Genomic DNA, 13,843 nt, shown 5'->3' with positions numbered 1-13,843 from the left:
CTCCCCATTCCGAATGATCCTGAATTAGGCCCTTAATCTTTAATACATAATCATATGGCCAAGAAGATCTGATATTAAATGTGGTCAACAAATTACTGATAGCTTTACTATAACTATTATGATGGCAAGGAGAAATGATATCATACTAAAACTCAGGGCCTGCAATCAAGCAAGGTCAACCCATCATGCCTAATGGATGACCCACCCAGTAAAATGATGTTGATGATCTCCATATATGGTTTAAGTTAGCTTATGACATTCTGCGAATGACTGCATCATTTCTAATGTGATGACCCAGGCATACTCACTGGGGGCACAGCATGGAAATATCTATTGTGGTTGTAGGGTGTGTCCACACCACATGCCCTGCATCCATTCAAAATACTTAACTCTTCTTCTGTCCTAAAGGTGTTACCAGGAACATAGGCCATGCTTCTAGAGATCTGTCTGTACCGGAACCATGGCACAGATGTCTTGTTTCTGGATATCTGTGCATGCACACTGCAGAAATCACTGGAATCAATGGGCACCCTAGCCATTTTCCTGGCAAGTTTCAGAGTTTACAGTGTGAAAGCTGGTAATTTGTGGTGGTGGGGAGGAGGTGGCCTGAACAGAGGCTGCACGCTCACCCTCCCCTCTCTGATCCACCCCTGTGTCATAAATTCTTGGAAGGGAAATGGTTATACCACCAATGGCCACATATATAAAGAAATATCATACCTCCCACCTGTCCCAATTTTTGAGGGACAGTCACATTTTTTTTAGGTGGGATATATGCTGTTCCACTTGTGGCTAGCAGTGTCCCTTGGGGAGGGGGGCAGTTGGGAGTCCCACTGTCACTCACTGCTCTGAATAGATGCTGTGCACATGCCTTCAATGTCTACTCACCAGAGACAGATCGACTGGGGGCATGGCCAGCAGCTCACCGAGAGCTGGGCATGCTCCAACAGTGGCAGAAAATGAGATGTGTGGCTCATGGTGCATAGCCCCATGACGTCATGGCCCTTTTGTAGAGGACATAAACCCTTCTTGGATGATGCCACTCATCAGTTCTGATTGATGCAGGCAATATGTTGGGAGTTATGCAATTTGCATGCATAATATGTTACCATAGTACTCCACAACATATAAGGGTTAATAATAATTATGTTTTTTATGACAATCTTCTTTTGTCTTCTAGGGGTTCATAAATAATAAACCAGCTCATATAGTTGATATACAGTAGCACTAACATACAGTATTAGATATTGTTTACTAGCACTTGTAATATTATTTTACTATTCCTTGTAAGATTCCTACTACTGTCATGGGGTTTTGTCTGCAAGAGTAAAAAATATTCGCAAGAGCAGAAACATTTCTGCTTAAATGTTCTACAATCAAACATAGCTCTATCTACAAAAATGTTCTTGTTTTGCAGGACAATTATGTGAAATTTGAAAACTGTCCCATAAAAGTGTCAAGTCTACCCCGCAGATTATAAAATAAAGTGTGATGGGGAAAACTATCTATCACTGAGTTACAGGCAGTGATCTTGTATGTCTACAAGCCTGCCTATCCTGCTCAAAACAGACAAACTTAAAAAACTGCATTAACACACATTTAATACTCCCACTCTAAAGAGACCATCAACAATTAAACTGTGGTTAATTGAAATTGATTTAAGTTTATAACGTCTTTATCGCTAAATCGCTGGAAAGCAGCGAAATGTTAAGGATGCATCTAGCTTTATAGAAGCTGGGAACTGTAAAAAAACAAGTTAGTACATGACCAGACCCTGCTTCAAATTTTCTTGTTGACAACAGAAGCCAGCACTTGTCAAACTTATTAGTCCCTTGGCATCTTTAGTGAATTGCTGCACAGAATCCTTAAGGGAAATGCTTCTGTAGAGTCCTAGGGTTTCCTGTTTAAACGATGGGGGAGTAAAGGTTATCATCACTTTCAGCACAGTTTGTAGAGTCCATTTGACAGTAGGAAGTTCAAGTAAATCATTTTTATTGCACACCAGTGTATTTACCAACACCCTGGGAGGGCCTCTGATAAAGTAAGAGATCAAAGCTTTGTCAAACGGCAGCTACTTCTTCAAACCAACTGGAGACTGCAGCACAATGAAAAAAAGGGCTTTGTTAGTAAGAAGATATTTGAAGAATTATTCATTTTATATGCTAAACCATCCCCCCTCCTTGCAGCGTACCTTTCTTTCTGTTTTCACAAAACAGCCAGGCTAAATAATGAACCCAAAGCTGTGCCCTTTGGTAGTGTGATAGCTCATTACCCACGAGCGGCCTCCATCTGCCCTCATGGCTGCACAGGGAGCCATTATGATTATGATGGAAATCTCAGAAGCCATTACCAAGATGCAACAGAGGGCCTACTGCAGACAGCCTAATGGACTAATTTGTAATTGGAAGAGGGAAATGAGTTAGCAAGCACAGGCCTGGTTTTGATGAGCGTGGAAGTGCGCATGCTAAATGTGATAAATGAACAGGAATGCTTGTTTTCGCAGTTGGTTTTTACAAGACCTTCAATCTCTCCTGGGGATCAGAGGCGTGCTGACAGGCCCTTGAGAGGGAGGAGTGAAGGCCTCTGGGGAAGCAGGGTATGCACAGAGATTATAACTAGGGATAAATCTGAGAAAGGAAAGCTAATGGCAATTAAAACACACACACACAAGGAAATGACTGCATCTGTCAGGAAAGCAGTAATTAGGGATCTTTCTGCGTGCATATCTTTAGTCATTAAAATAGAAAATGAATGTGCACCATGGCATTTGCTTAGTTAATATGTAAAAATGTATTCAAAATTGTCTGAAGGGAAGCATTGTGTAATCTAATGTAGAACGCTGCATGCCTAGCTACTGGAGTTCATTTGCAGATCACAAAAGTATAGTGATTTCCCATGTGTCGTATAAGAGTTTCATAGTGTGATTATTCTGGTAGTTGGACCCTAAAGGTAATTAGTACTCGTCCATACAAAGCAGATTAGGCAGCTCAGAGACTAAAAGATAGAAAATAAAACGGGTATACTGTTTAATCGCTATTAACATAAATCTGTATGGTTAAATACACCTCCAGAGACAACAATGCAGTGATTGTGTAAATGGTGGCTGGTGAATTCCCATGAAATCTCAATTAAAGTTACAGATCTAATTACCCACTTGAAAGATCTGATAAATATGAGAAAATAAGAGAACTTAAATAAACTTCTGGTTCTTTTATAACCATATACTGCAGTTGGCACTGTAAAGCTGGCAAACCAAGAAAATATGTGTAAATATATGTAATTTGGCAACCAGCAGAATAAAAGATTGGCCAATATAATTTTTTTTATTATAGTGATCATCCAAAGGCAGCTGCTGCCCATTGGTCTGCAGTACCTACCAAAGTCTATAGGGGGCATCCGGCCAGAACAGATAAAGTTCTATGTAAAGGTGTGTACTACAAACGCATCGATTTACTTTTGATTCGATTTCGATTTGATTTGCTTTCGATTTCCCGTTCCACCCACTGTTGATTTGGCCTTTGCTTTCCGTTAGATTTCACATTCGATCAGCACTTTTGCAATCTATATCGATTTCGATGTGCATTCAAGGCACAGTGTACACATTTGATCTGCTGGATCAAAATCGATATTTCCTTGCCTGCAACAGCCACTGTTGCTGCACAAATGACACAGGCTTACAGAGCTCAGCCTTTCTATCATCAATAAGCCTGTCCCCGACCGGCTAGTTTACAGTATTTGGGGGCGGGCTTATTGTATTACTCAATACATTATCATGTACTTACATGATGCTTCCCTTCAGCATACAGGAACTGCATGTTGAAACCGTTTTCCCAAGGCTTCTTAAGTTTCCTGTTGGATAGCAATGGTAGAAGAATTAAGTCACTGTTTTATAATAGTGTTGGGTAATAGCTGTGTACAAGTGGAATAGATAAGGAGCTAATACCGGTATATTGAAAATTTATGGTTTGTGATGTTCATGAAAAACATAGTTTAAAAAAAAAAAACTATATGAAATTTGGTATTTATCAATTGTAATATTTTATATAAGTTTGGCTGCATTCAAGAAAAAGATTAATATAATTTATCACATTAGAAAAAGGATATGGTAGTGTCAGGTGATAGAAGTGAAGGATCTTTGAGATGAGGACAAGGAATTGGTTCAAGTAAAGAATACTATAGAGAAGTTCTTTGGTACAGGGTGCCGAAGAAGTTAGTAAACAGTGCCAGAAGACAGGGCTGCAGTAATGGAGTCATAGGGTGAGATTTAATAGGATGAGAGATTGAGAAAGTGCGAGATTTGGTGAGAAATCTACAGTTTTTTTAAAGCGGCAATCATTTACACTGCTAAACCAGTTTGATTTTGCAGTGTAAATGATTGCGGCTTTAAAAAAACTGGAAATTTTTCAACAAATCTCTCATCCTATTAAATCTCACCCATAGTGTCAGGAGGGATACATGGTGCCAAGGTAGAAAATAAATAATTAATGGAAGCGGTGAAGCTTAGAGGCATACACACAGGGCAATTTCAGACCCTTTTCTAAGAAAGCCCACTCACTGCCTGCTATGCTGACGATTTTCTGAGCGAGTGCTCTGAATTGACCAGCCTGTCTGTTATTAATTGTGGCCCGATTCGATGCGGCGGGGACGCACTTTGAATTGCTGTGTGTGCCACACACACAGCAATTCTCTGCCATTTTCTGAGCGATGCATAGAAATTATGTAAAATCGCTCAGAAAACGGCCTAATATCGCCCTGTGTGTGGGGCCCTTAAGCGATCTGACTAGATCACTTAGAAAAGGAGCACAGAATGATCCGTTTGTATGCCCTGCAGCGATACTGATACAGTCTGTTTGTCCTTTCTTTCTCAATCTCTCTCATTTTCTGTCTTACTCTGCCTCATTATTTTATCACTGGTCTTTTTACCCTACCTATTGCTGCGCAGGTAATCCAAGCAACTCCTGCAGCAGCTGGGGACGTGACTTGGCTCACCTGCCACTACAAATCCTTTATTTGCTGGTAATGTAGATTTAACATGACAATAAAAGGAAATTAAGCAATAAAAGGAAATTAAGAGCACATGCCTATAATTTAGTCTTGGTGGGAATGTCCATTCTGACTTCTGGTCAGTGAAGTGGGTGCAGGAATAAGGCAGAAAAAAATGGATGTTGGGGGGGAAAAAAGAACCTAATAAATATATTACAAGACTCACTGAACGTTTGCAGTTTGTTCCTAGAAGCGTTACAGCTTTTCTTAATAAACTTGTTGGGGTGGTCTGCAGTAAACGTTTACTATGTAGACTGTCATAAGGTCAATGCCAAAATGTCAAATGTTGAAAATAGAAATGTTAGGGTTAGCGTTGATGTTAAAAATGGTTGTTGACATTGTCTTGTGTCAACATAGTACACGCTGAACCTGTGGTTGTTATCATGATGAACATGTTGACATGTTGGCCATGTCAACAATATGCTTCATCGTAAATGTCTACATGGGGAAAGTCAACAAGATATACCGAACCCACTGGTATTTGTGTGAGTGTCAGAACAGCATTGGAACTTTACAAAGCGGCTTCTGTGCCTAGGGCCATTTTAGCAGCATAGCAGGCCTTGGGCAAAGCAATGCACATGGGATCCCTGCATTCACATTCACAGGAACCAGTTCTAAACAATCATAATGTCTTTATGCTTCCAGACAGTGGCGTAACTAGATACATGTGGGCCCCAGAGCAAAAGTTTGTAAGGGCCCCTATTTATCACCGAGTCCTGAAAAATATATACAGCACATGTAACTTTGACAGGCAAAGTGGGCCCCTCTCAGCTCTGGGCCCCATAGCAGCTGCACCCCCAGCACCAATGGTAGTTACTCCCTTGCTTCCAGACATGAATGACTGTCAGCACTCTGATTGGTGGATAGCTCCAGCCATCCACCAATCAGCATGTGACAGCTATTCAATTTCTGGCTGCAGGCTGGGAGACCATTAGAGAATGATGACTCACTGCTATGATTGGTGTGACCATCACATTTTCCTGCTCAGAGGCCCCTAGGATTGTGAGGCCTTAAGCTGTTGCCTAGTGCGCCTGTATGTTGAGCTGGCCCTATATCTATGTGCTGTAGGGGTAGGGCTTCTTTGAAATTGGAAGATATTGCTCTTTTGCTTTTAGGCTATACAGAAGAATATGATGCTGGGGTTTTTTTTTTTTTTCATCCAGATAACACCATTAAAAATGTGGTATAATTTTTTTTTTACATTTTCTACTGCTTAATATAAGACATATGAACATACATGATCCAGACACAAACATATTATAGACATGTTACAAATAGAACAATTTTCTGAAGTTACCGTAGTTTCATCAGGCTGTATTTTTTTCAAAGGCTCATACAAATTGGATATATGTTGAATCATTAATATGAATGTTCTATTAACAAATACATCATGTATACTTTGTATACATTAGAAAGTCAACTCATACAGTAATATAAAAATAAATGTGTATGTTTCATTATTTGTGTGCCAGACTATTTAGTTTATTTGCATAATATTCCCTAGTGAGACTAGTAATCTGCTGTATAACATTAAACACAAAGTCGTTCTTTCAGTTTCTGCAAAGCAGGATACTGCTGATTTTGGCCTGTCTAGTTTTCAATATCACCCTATTTTCTTCTAGCTAAACATCAAACAAGCAATGTTTTAATATATGTTGGCAACACAGGATGCAGCAAAGGAGACTTCCGTTTTCAAGGCATATAAATTTAAGTTCACGTGAATTTGCTCTGTTTATTTTTCCTTGATAACTGTTGTTCCTTATTCTCTCTAAGTAAGGCACCTAGAGATTGTGTTGGCTTGTTTCCATGGTGACAACTAAGAAAAAAAAAAGTAATTTTAAAAAGCTGTTTCTTTCCATCGTTATTTCATAAGAGCGTAACATTAACAGATTGTTCCATTGATCTTAGGCCTAACATGGAGGCAGAAAAATGAGTGGAGCATTTCATATAAATACACAAGTATTGATGCTGTTTGCATTGGTTCAATGCCGAATCAGGTAACAAAAGTATCACAGTTGCTGAGGGCACCTGGGAGGCAATAAAAAAATACGACTGCATGAAAGCTGACTTTTTTCTTATGAATAGCTGGATTTGAATTTAAGTTGTTAGCATTTTTCTTACCCTATAAAGTTAGGGGCCAGCTCAAAATAAAGGACCCTATGCAAAATTTGCCCAGGCAGAAGTACTTAGAAGGAACATTGTGACTTTTAACTAATAAAATACCATTACTTCTCCACAGAAAATCCTCTTATGTTCTAGTATGATTATTTTCAAAATCTTATTAAATACCAGAGGCCAACTAACAAGGCTTCTATGGGGTATCACCAGCTTTTGCCGGTGATAGCCCCTGCTTCAGTAACCCAGCGTGCGGGTTTTAGTGCAGATAACTGGGTTTTTACTGCATTTTTGCTTTAGAACATCCCGCCCAAAGAGGGAGATGCATTTGTTACTAGTGTTCTTTTCCCCCCCTACATTTTAATGCATTAATAATGCGCCATTATTAATTCCAACATCTTGGTATGCTCTATTAATTAATCTCCACGATCACTTTGCGGTATAGTTACTCTTTCCGATCTCCATTGTTTTTACCACTGTGCTTGCACTGGCTATGTGTTGGTTTGACATGCGCACTTATTTCTTACGGATGACTAAGCAGGGGTGCAACTCAAAATAGACTAGAAAAAGTCCACATCTTATCCATAAAAAAAATTCAGGGTGCACTCACCAGATTTTTAACAGCATATAGTAACTATGCAGTATACATCAGGCTTTTGAAATGGTTCCATTGGTTTATAAACTGAAAAGTCGGACTGCAGTTTGTCGTGATGTTTACTCCCTTTCTTAAGGGGTTTATGCTGGTGAGTGCATCATCATATATAATGATCACATTCAAATTAGACCTGTACAGTTATTACAGTAAAAAAAAAGAAGCTACAGTATCCATTTCAACTACAACTATGAATACATGACATCAAACATAATCCTTACATGATGTGCTGATCAAATATTACACTTTTGAATAGGGACAAAAGAAAATACATAAAACAGAGAAGTAGAATATCAAACTGGCCGAGAAGGAAATTAATGAATTAAAAAGTGAATGGGGAACCAGCTGGATTGATCCTCACGTAGAAAATGGTATATGAACATGAAAAGTTTAAGGTTCTCATACAAACTAAAAATGTTTTGAAGGATCTTAAAGTATGCTCGTAATGATTTCCATCTGATATATTTGCCAAACTCTATTAAGAACCACTTACATAGATGGGGAGGGAGACTCACTTCCAGTCTGCCGCAATTTGGCATGTGGCCGCTGACACCATATGCTGGAGGAATTTTAGACTGATGATCATCCTCCTCAGCATCTGTGTTATTTCAGAGGAGAACTAAATATTAATAGTATAGAAGTTTGTGTGCATTTTCTTCAGTCCCCACATACAGTGGGTAGAACTAGCAAACACATCTCGTCTTATTTCCAAGAGGGTTGTGGGGCACAATCTAGGGTTAACACAGGCAATGTATCTGTAGTCTCTGGACCAGTGGCGTAACTATAAAAACTATAAAAATCGCGCCCCCACTGAAATTTCGGCAGCGCCCCCTCTCCTTCCCCGCCACCCATGCCCCCGTCCCTTACCCTCCACTGTGCTATGCTGCTGGTTTGAAAATGGACCATCACAAAATGTCCGCCCCTATACAGCAGACAGTTTCAGAGAACTGTCTGCTGTATGGGGGCGGACATTTTATGATGGTCCATTTTCATTTCAACAGAAGCCAGGGTAAGTGGGGAGCCGGGACCGCTGCGCAGACAGGTAAATCTGCGGGTCCCGGATGCAGCAAAGTGGCATTACAATAGCCCCTCAGACCCCCAGCGCCCGCACTTACACAGCGCCTCCCTGTGACCGCGGGGTCTGCGGGGCTATTGTTATGCCACTGCTCTGGACAGAGATAATTCTATTTCTGGCTGCTCCACTTCACACTTATCTCCAGACATTTTCTGCAAGCCTTCTGGGTTCACCTTCCCTACATTGTGTGGCTGGATACTCTGTACTGGTTCCTTCTCTGAGACAATCCCTGTGCCCTTCTCAGATCCCACTTCATATGTGTCATCCATCTTCAACTCCCCTTTTATCCCTTAAGTCTCCACACCGTGGGCCCAAACCCTCCTCCCTTGTGGGAGGAGGGTTTGGGCCACAAGGGAGGAGCGTTTGGGCATCCCCTGACTGCTGAACACTGTAATGTACACTGTAAGATCACTCCAAGCACATCCTCAGACAGGGTGGAGGCAATGAGTGTACCCTCCAGATCCTTTTCCAAAAACCGCCACTTGTGCACACACTATCTGATGGCTGCTGATGCTTCACATGCTTCATATGTCCTTGGAGGGTCCCACCCCTGTGTATGCCTCCATACACCAGGACACTTCTTAAGGACAGGAGTGCTGAATGTGGGAGTGGTCTTGCTGGGAGGCTAAACCAATGTCACGGCCATACTCCCTCCACCACAAATCCCATTACTTCATCATAGTGAGTGGCAACACCCATATCCAGCATGGGCTGGATTGAGACTGAAGAATACAGTTATTCATTATTCATTTTGGTTCATTATTTAATTGCATCTACTAAGAAGGAAAATATACTATAGATCATACAAATGTAAAGCTTAATAATTTGCTTAGTTCAGTATAAGTAGACAGACAGAAGTATTAATTAAAAACCCCTAAAAAGACAGCTCCCATCTTTCATGACACATATACAGTAGTATGTCATGGCAAAAGGAAGTGTATAAGAAGTACACCTGCTCGGCTATCCCAATAAATTAGCTAGGAACTACAGTAGCTGTACTACTGTGTGAAGATTTTAGTTGGACTTCTTTCTTTGAGGAATATACTGTATGTCATCTGAATATCTGTATCACTTTATTCAATGTATTCAATGTGTTGCAGTCTATACCTATCTTGAAGGAAGAAATAATTTTCTACATTTAAAAAAATTATATTTTATTTCGAGGGTTAAAAAGATAAGAAATGTTTGGATGGAGCATGGTGTTAAACTAGCACCATCCACAAAGTTTTCTGGACTCTGTTCAAACTCAACTGTAGAACAGTTGACTTTTTAAGTGCCTTTTGATTTGCTCTTTTGTTTATTTTAACAGATCTGTTGGGATTAGGCACTTGCTGGCAGGACACCACAAAGCTTGCCAAAATGTTAGAATAATTGCAATCCTGATGATATCTGCCAGACAGGAGAGAAGTCTTCATGCATATGATTACATTGAAATTCAGATGGCCAATATGTCCTGGGATCTGTTTAGATTTCTGCTGGCAGATATGAGATGGTCACAGCTGAGGCTGCAAATGAATTTTTCTTGCAGATCTCTATTCTCTTCAAATAGATTGACAGATCTACAATAAGATGTCAAGAACTATTTAATTTGGCCAAATAAACCCATAAATTCAAGCCAGTAACTGGAGTAACACTTTGGATTCTATAACTTTTTGCAGAATCTTAGAATGTGACTATGGAACTACTTTGTTTTATAGCATTTTTATTCTTCTTTCACAGTGCTCATAATATTTTCACATGATCAAATAAATCATGAATTTAAATATTTAATTCTTCATGATGTCTATTTTATTCAGCTAGTGTGGAGCGGTATCCGGACAATAAGTCGTCCATTGTCCATGTCGATAGCCAATAGGTCAACACCATATGGTTGACATGCATGTGGTTGACATGGTCAAAAAGTTGGCATGGATAAATTGGCCAAACAGGTCGGCAAGTTTTTTTTTTTTTACTTCATCATTGCCACAATGCATACATGGGTATACGCAAAGTAGAAAATTGCAGTTTATGTTGTGCTATGACTGGTCACAGACGTCATATGTGCCATTGAAATCTTTGATGTCCACATGTGTATGCACGTATCACACTTATGACCTGGACACACTTATTGTGCCATCATAATGTTGACATGTGAAATGTCGGTATTCTTCACCGACTGACAGTGTAGAGCTGGGGTTACCCAAAGGGATGGATGGGCTAAGGTTCAGCATTAGGGGGAGGGTTACAAGTTTTTTTCATCTCTATTTCTAAGTGTATAGCACAACGGAACCTGCAGCGCTGTATAAGAAACTTTTAATAAAAGTTTAGAGGGGTACAGGCCTGGTCTCAGAAGAGGGACCAGCTCACAGCAAAATGCCACACACTGTATGGGCTGGAGCTTGGTACAGGGAAGAGTAAAGCCCTGATGGCAAGCAGAGAAGGGCTGTGGGGTGGGAGAAAATATTTAGCTTACCCCCTTTTCCCCTTTCTGACACCTATAATATAATAATTTTCCATTCCTTGGTCCTGTAAGTGAGGATATCATTGTAGATGTATGTCATACCTCCTACATGCCTATGTGAGATTCAGCAATTTCTTCAAGCTTTTGCACTGTTTCTGACATCCCGATTTTCATTTAAATAACCCACATACTAAACTGTAAACCAACAAAATATTGTGCAAGCAGTCACCAAATAGCATTTGCTCTGCCCTGCACTTTGCAATGTTGTAAATTATCTTCGGGATCACCTATAAAGTGTAAGCAACATGGGTTCAGAAATGAGCTGAGAATAAAGAAAGTACTGTAACTGCAAATCCATGTTATACTCAAGAGGTGCAAATACATTTAAAGATTTCATGTGGGGTAAATGTTAGTGAATCAGTCCTCCTACTTCCTGTTGAATTGGGCCTGCATCGCAGCAAGGATTCACTGAACCCAGAGGAAACCCACGCAAGTATGTGGAGAATATACAAACTCTGCACAGTTAGGGCCATGGTGGAAATTGAACCCATGACCTCAGCAATGTGAGGCAGTACTGCTAACCATTACACCATCCGTACTGCCCCAAATAAGCAGTCACCAATGTCACTCAAACATTTCATCCCACAAAATTAAATATAAGATGCAGAGTGGATTGTGTACCTATCTGTGCAGTGCATGTTGCATTTTATTGCACTGTGCATCATTGGGAAACAAGTGTATAATTACAAGCAATGCAGAATCTTGGTTGTATCTACCCTTGTGACTAAGTAGGTATAGCTAGCCTGAATAAAAGTATTCTCATGCAGGCAATGTAAGTGGAATCTTGAAGCATCTGTATACAGTACAGAATTGAAAAGAGTAATGAATACTCTTGTTTCCATGTATATCTTCTGCGTAGGTGTAGGTTGTTACAATAACGTCCAGAGGATGGCTATGACGTTCAAGGGTAGATGCACTAACATACATGCATGGACCATTATCTGGTTAAACCTACTTCACCTCTGCATTGTGGTGAAGAAGATTCATATAATGATGACATGCATGGCAGCAATCGGTGTGGGAAGGGGGGGGGGGGGGGTATTGCCAGATGGAAAGGGGGCCCAGAACTGGAGTCTATCAATTTGTTATGAACAAAGTTCACATTTACCTTGAAGCAATGTAGAATCTGAGTAGTGTGTTCAGTGCTGTGGACACTGGAGGTCTCAGACACTTGAGGGTTCTAGAAAGGGAAGGGGGTCCTGCCTTTTTTTTTGTCCCGGGCCTCATTATTTTTGATGGAATGTGTGACTTGTACTGAGAGTGTACAATCACCTGCCCAATGGAATCCACTCTCCCTCTATTGACTTCTGACAGGTGCCTGTGGAGCCTCTGTGCATGCACTATAATCTTTTCCCAGCAGCACCTGCGGCTTTTGAAAAAAAAAAACCTTTACTTGTTTTTTTTTTTTATTCACAGTCCCTGGCTGTCAGAGCTGATATCCAAGGACGATGTACTGTACTAAAATTGAATGCCACTGACTGTTCTTACATTGCCCTGCACATCAGTGCACTATCTTAAAGATAGCAGTGCCAATAATGACAGGGGTGCATAGTGCATGTTGAGTAACACATTTTGGCACAGTCATACATGGGCAGTCATACATGGGCTAGGCCTTCGTTAGGATAGAAACATAGAAACATAGAATTTGACGGCAGATAAGAACCACTTGGCCCATCTAGTCTGCCCCTTTTTTTAAACATGTTACCTCAAACCATATTTGATCCTTATTTTTTTGTAAGGATATCAATATGCTTATCCCAAGCATGTTTAAATTGTACTACTGTATTTGCGTCTACCACCTCTGTTGGGAGGCTATTCCACTTATATACTACTCTTTCTGTGAAAAAATTCTTCCTCGCATTTCCCCTGAATCTTCCTCCCTCTAGTTTCAGTGCATGTCCTCGTGTTCTGTTGCTCCTCTTCCTGTGAAGAATGTCTCCCACCTGTACCTTGTTAAAGCCCTATTTGATATATTTGAAAGTTTCTATCATGTCCCCCCTTTCCCTTCTCTGCTCTAAAGTATACATATTAAGATCTTTTAGTCTTTCCTGGTACGTTTTGTGATGTAGGCCATGCACCATTTTAGTTGCTCTTCTTTGTACAGTCTCTAATGTATTTATAAGGATAGAGCTTATTTTTGTGTACATTGGACAAGACTATGGTGGACTCACTGCAATTTGTATCATCAAGCCCCCTCACTTCATTTCTCTGTGGAAGTGGGCATGCAAGAGGTTTGAATACACTCTCAGGAGTCAAGTAAGGCATACCAATATTTATGAGTCTTCTGGACAGAGAGTAGGTAAATATATACATCCCAACTGTCATGATTTTAGTGGGACAATCCTGTTTTCCTGGGACTGTTCCACCCGCGTGATGTCGTGTCCCACGGTGGGTGTTGCAGTTAGGAGTTCCCCTATCTATTCTGAAGAATAGATCTTGGTGTTAGAGCTTTGTATAT

General features: G+C 40.4%; 1 protein-coding gene and 1 long non-coding RNA gene across 7 annotated transcripts in view; one reads left to right on the top strand and one right to left on the bottom strand.

The window, feature by feature from the left end:
* The window catches only part of AUTS2 (activator of transcription and developmental regulator AUTS2), a 1,267,464-nt gene that overhangs the window by 944,588 nt on the left and 309,033 nt on the right, over positions 1-13,843 (top strand). The gene's annotated exons all lie outside the window — the stretch shown is intronic.
* Positions 1,863-13,843, bottom strand: part of LOC146059010 (uncharacterized) — a 118,594-nt gene continuing 106,613 nt past the window's right edge. Inside the window, exons 2-3 of the long non-coding RNA XR_014470095.1 lie at positions 3,783-3,849; positions 1,863-2,095 (exon numbers count right to left, since the gene is read on the bottom strand). This is a non-coding gene — a long non-coding RNA (uncharacterized LOC146059010). The remainder of the gene's footprint in view (positions 2,096-3,782; positions 3,850-13,843) is intronic.

This window comes from Crinia signifera, chromosome 2 (assembly GCF_055691185.1).
Source record: "Crinia signifera chromosome 2, ASM5569118v1, whole genome shotgun sequence".
NCBI lineage: Eukaryota > Metazoa > Chordata > Amphibia > Anura > Myobatrachidae > Crinia > Crinia signifera.
This window is presented reverse-complemented; position numbering and strand designations above follow the sequence as displayed.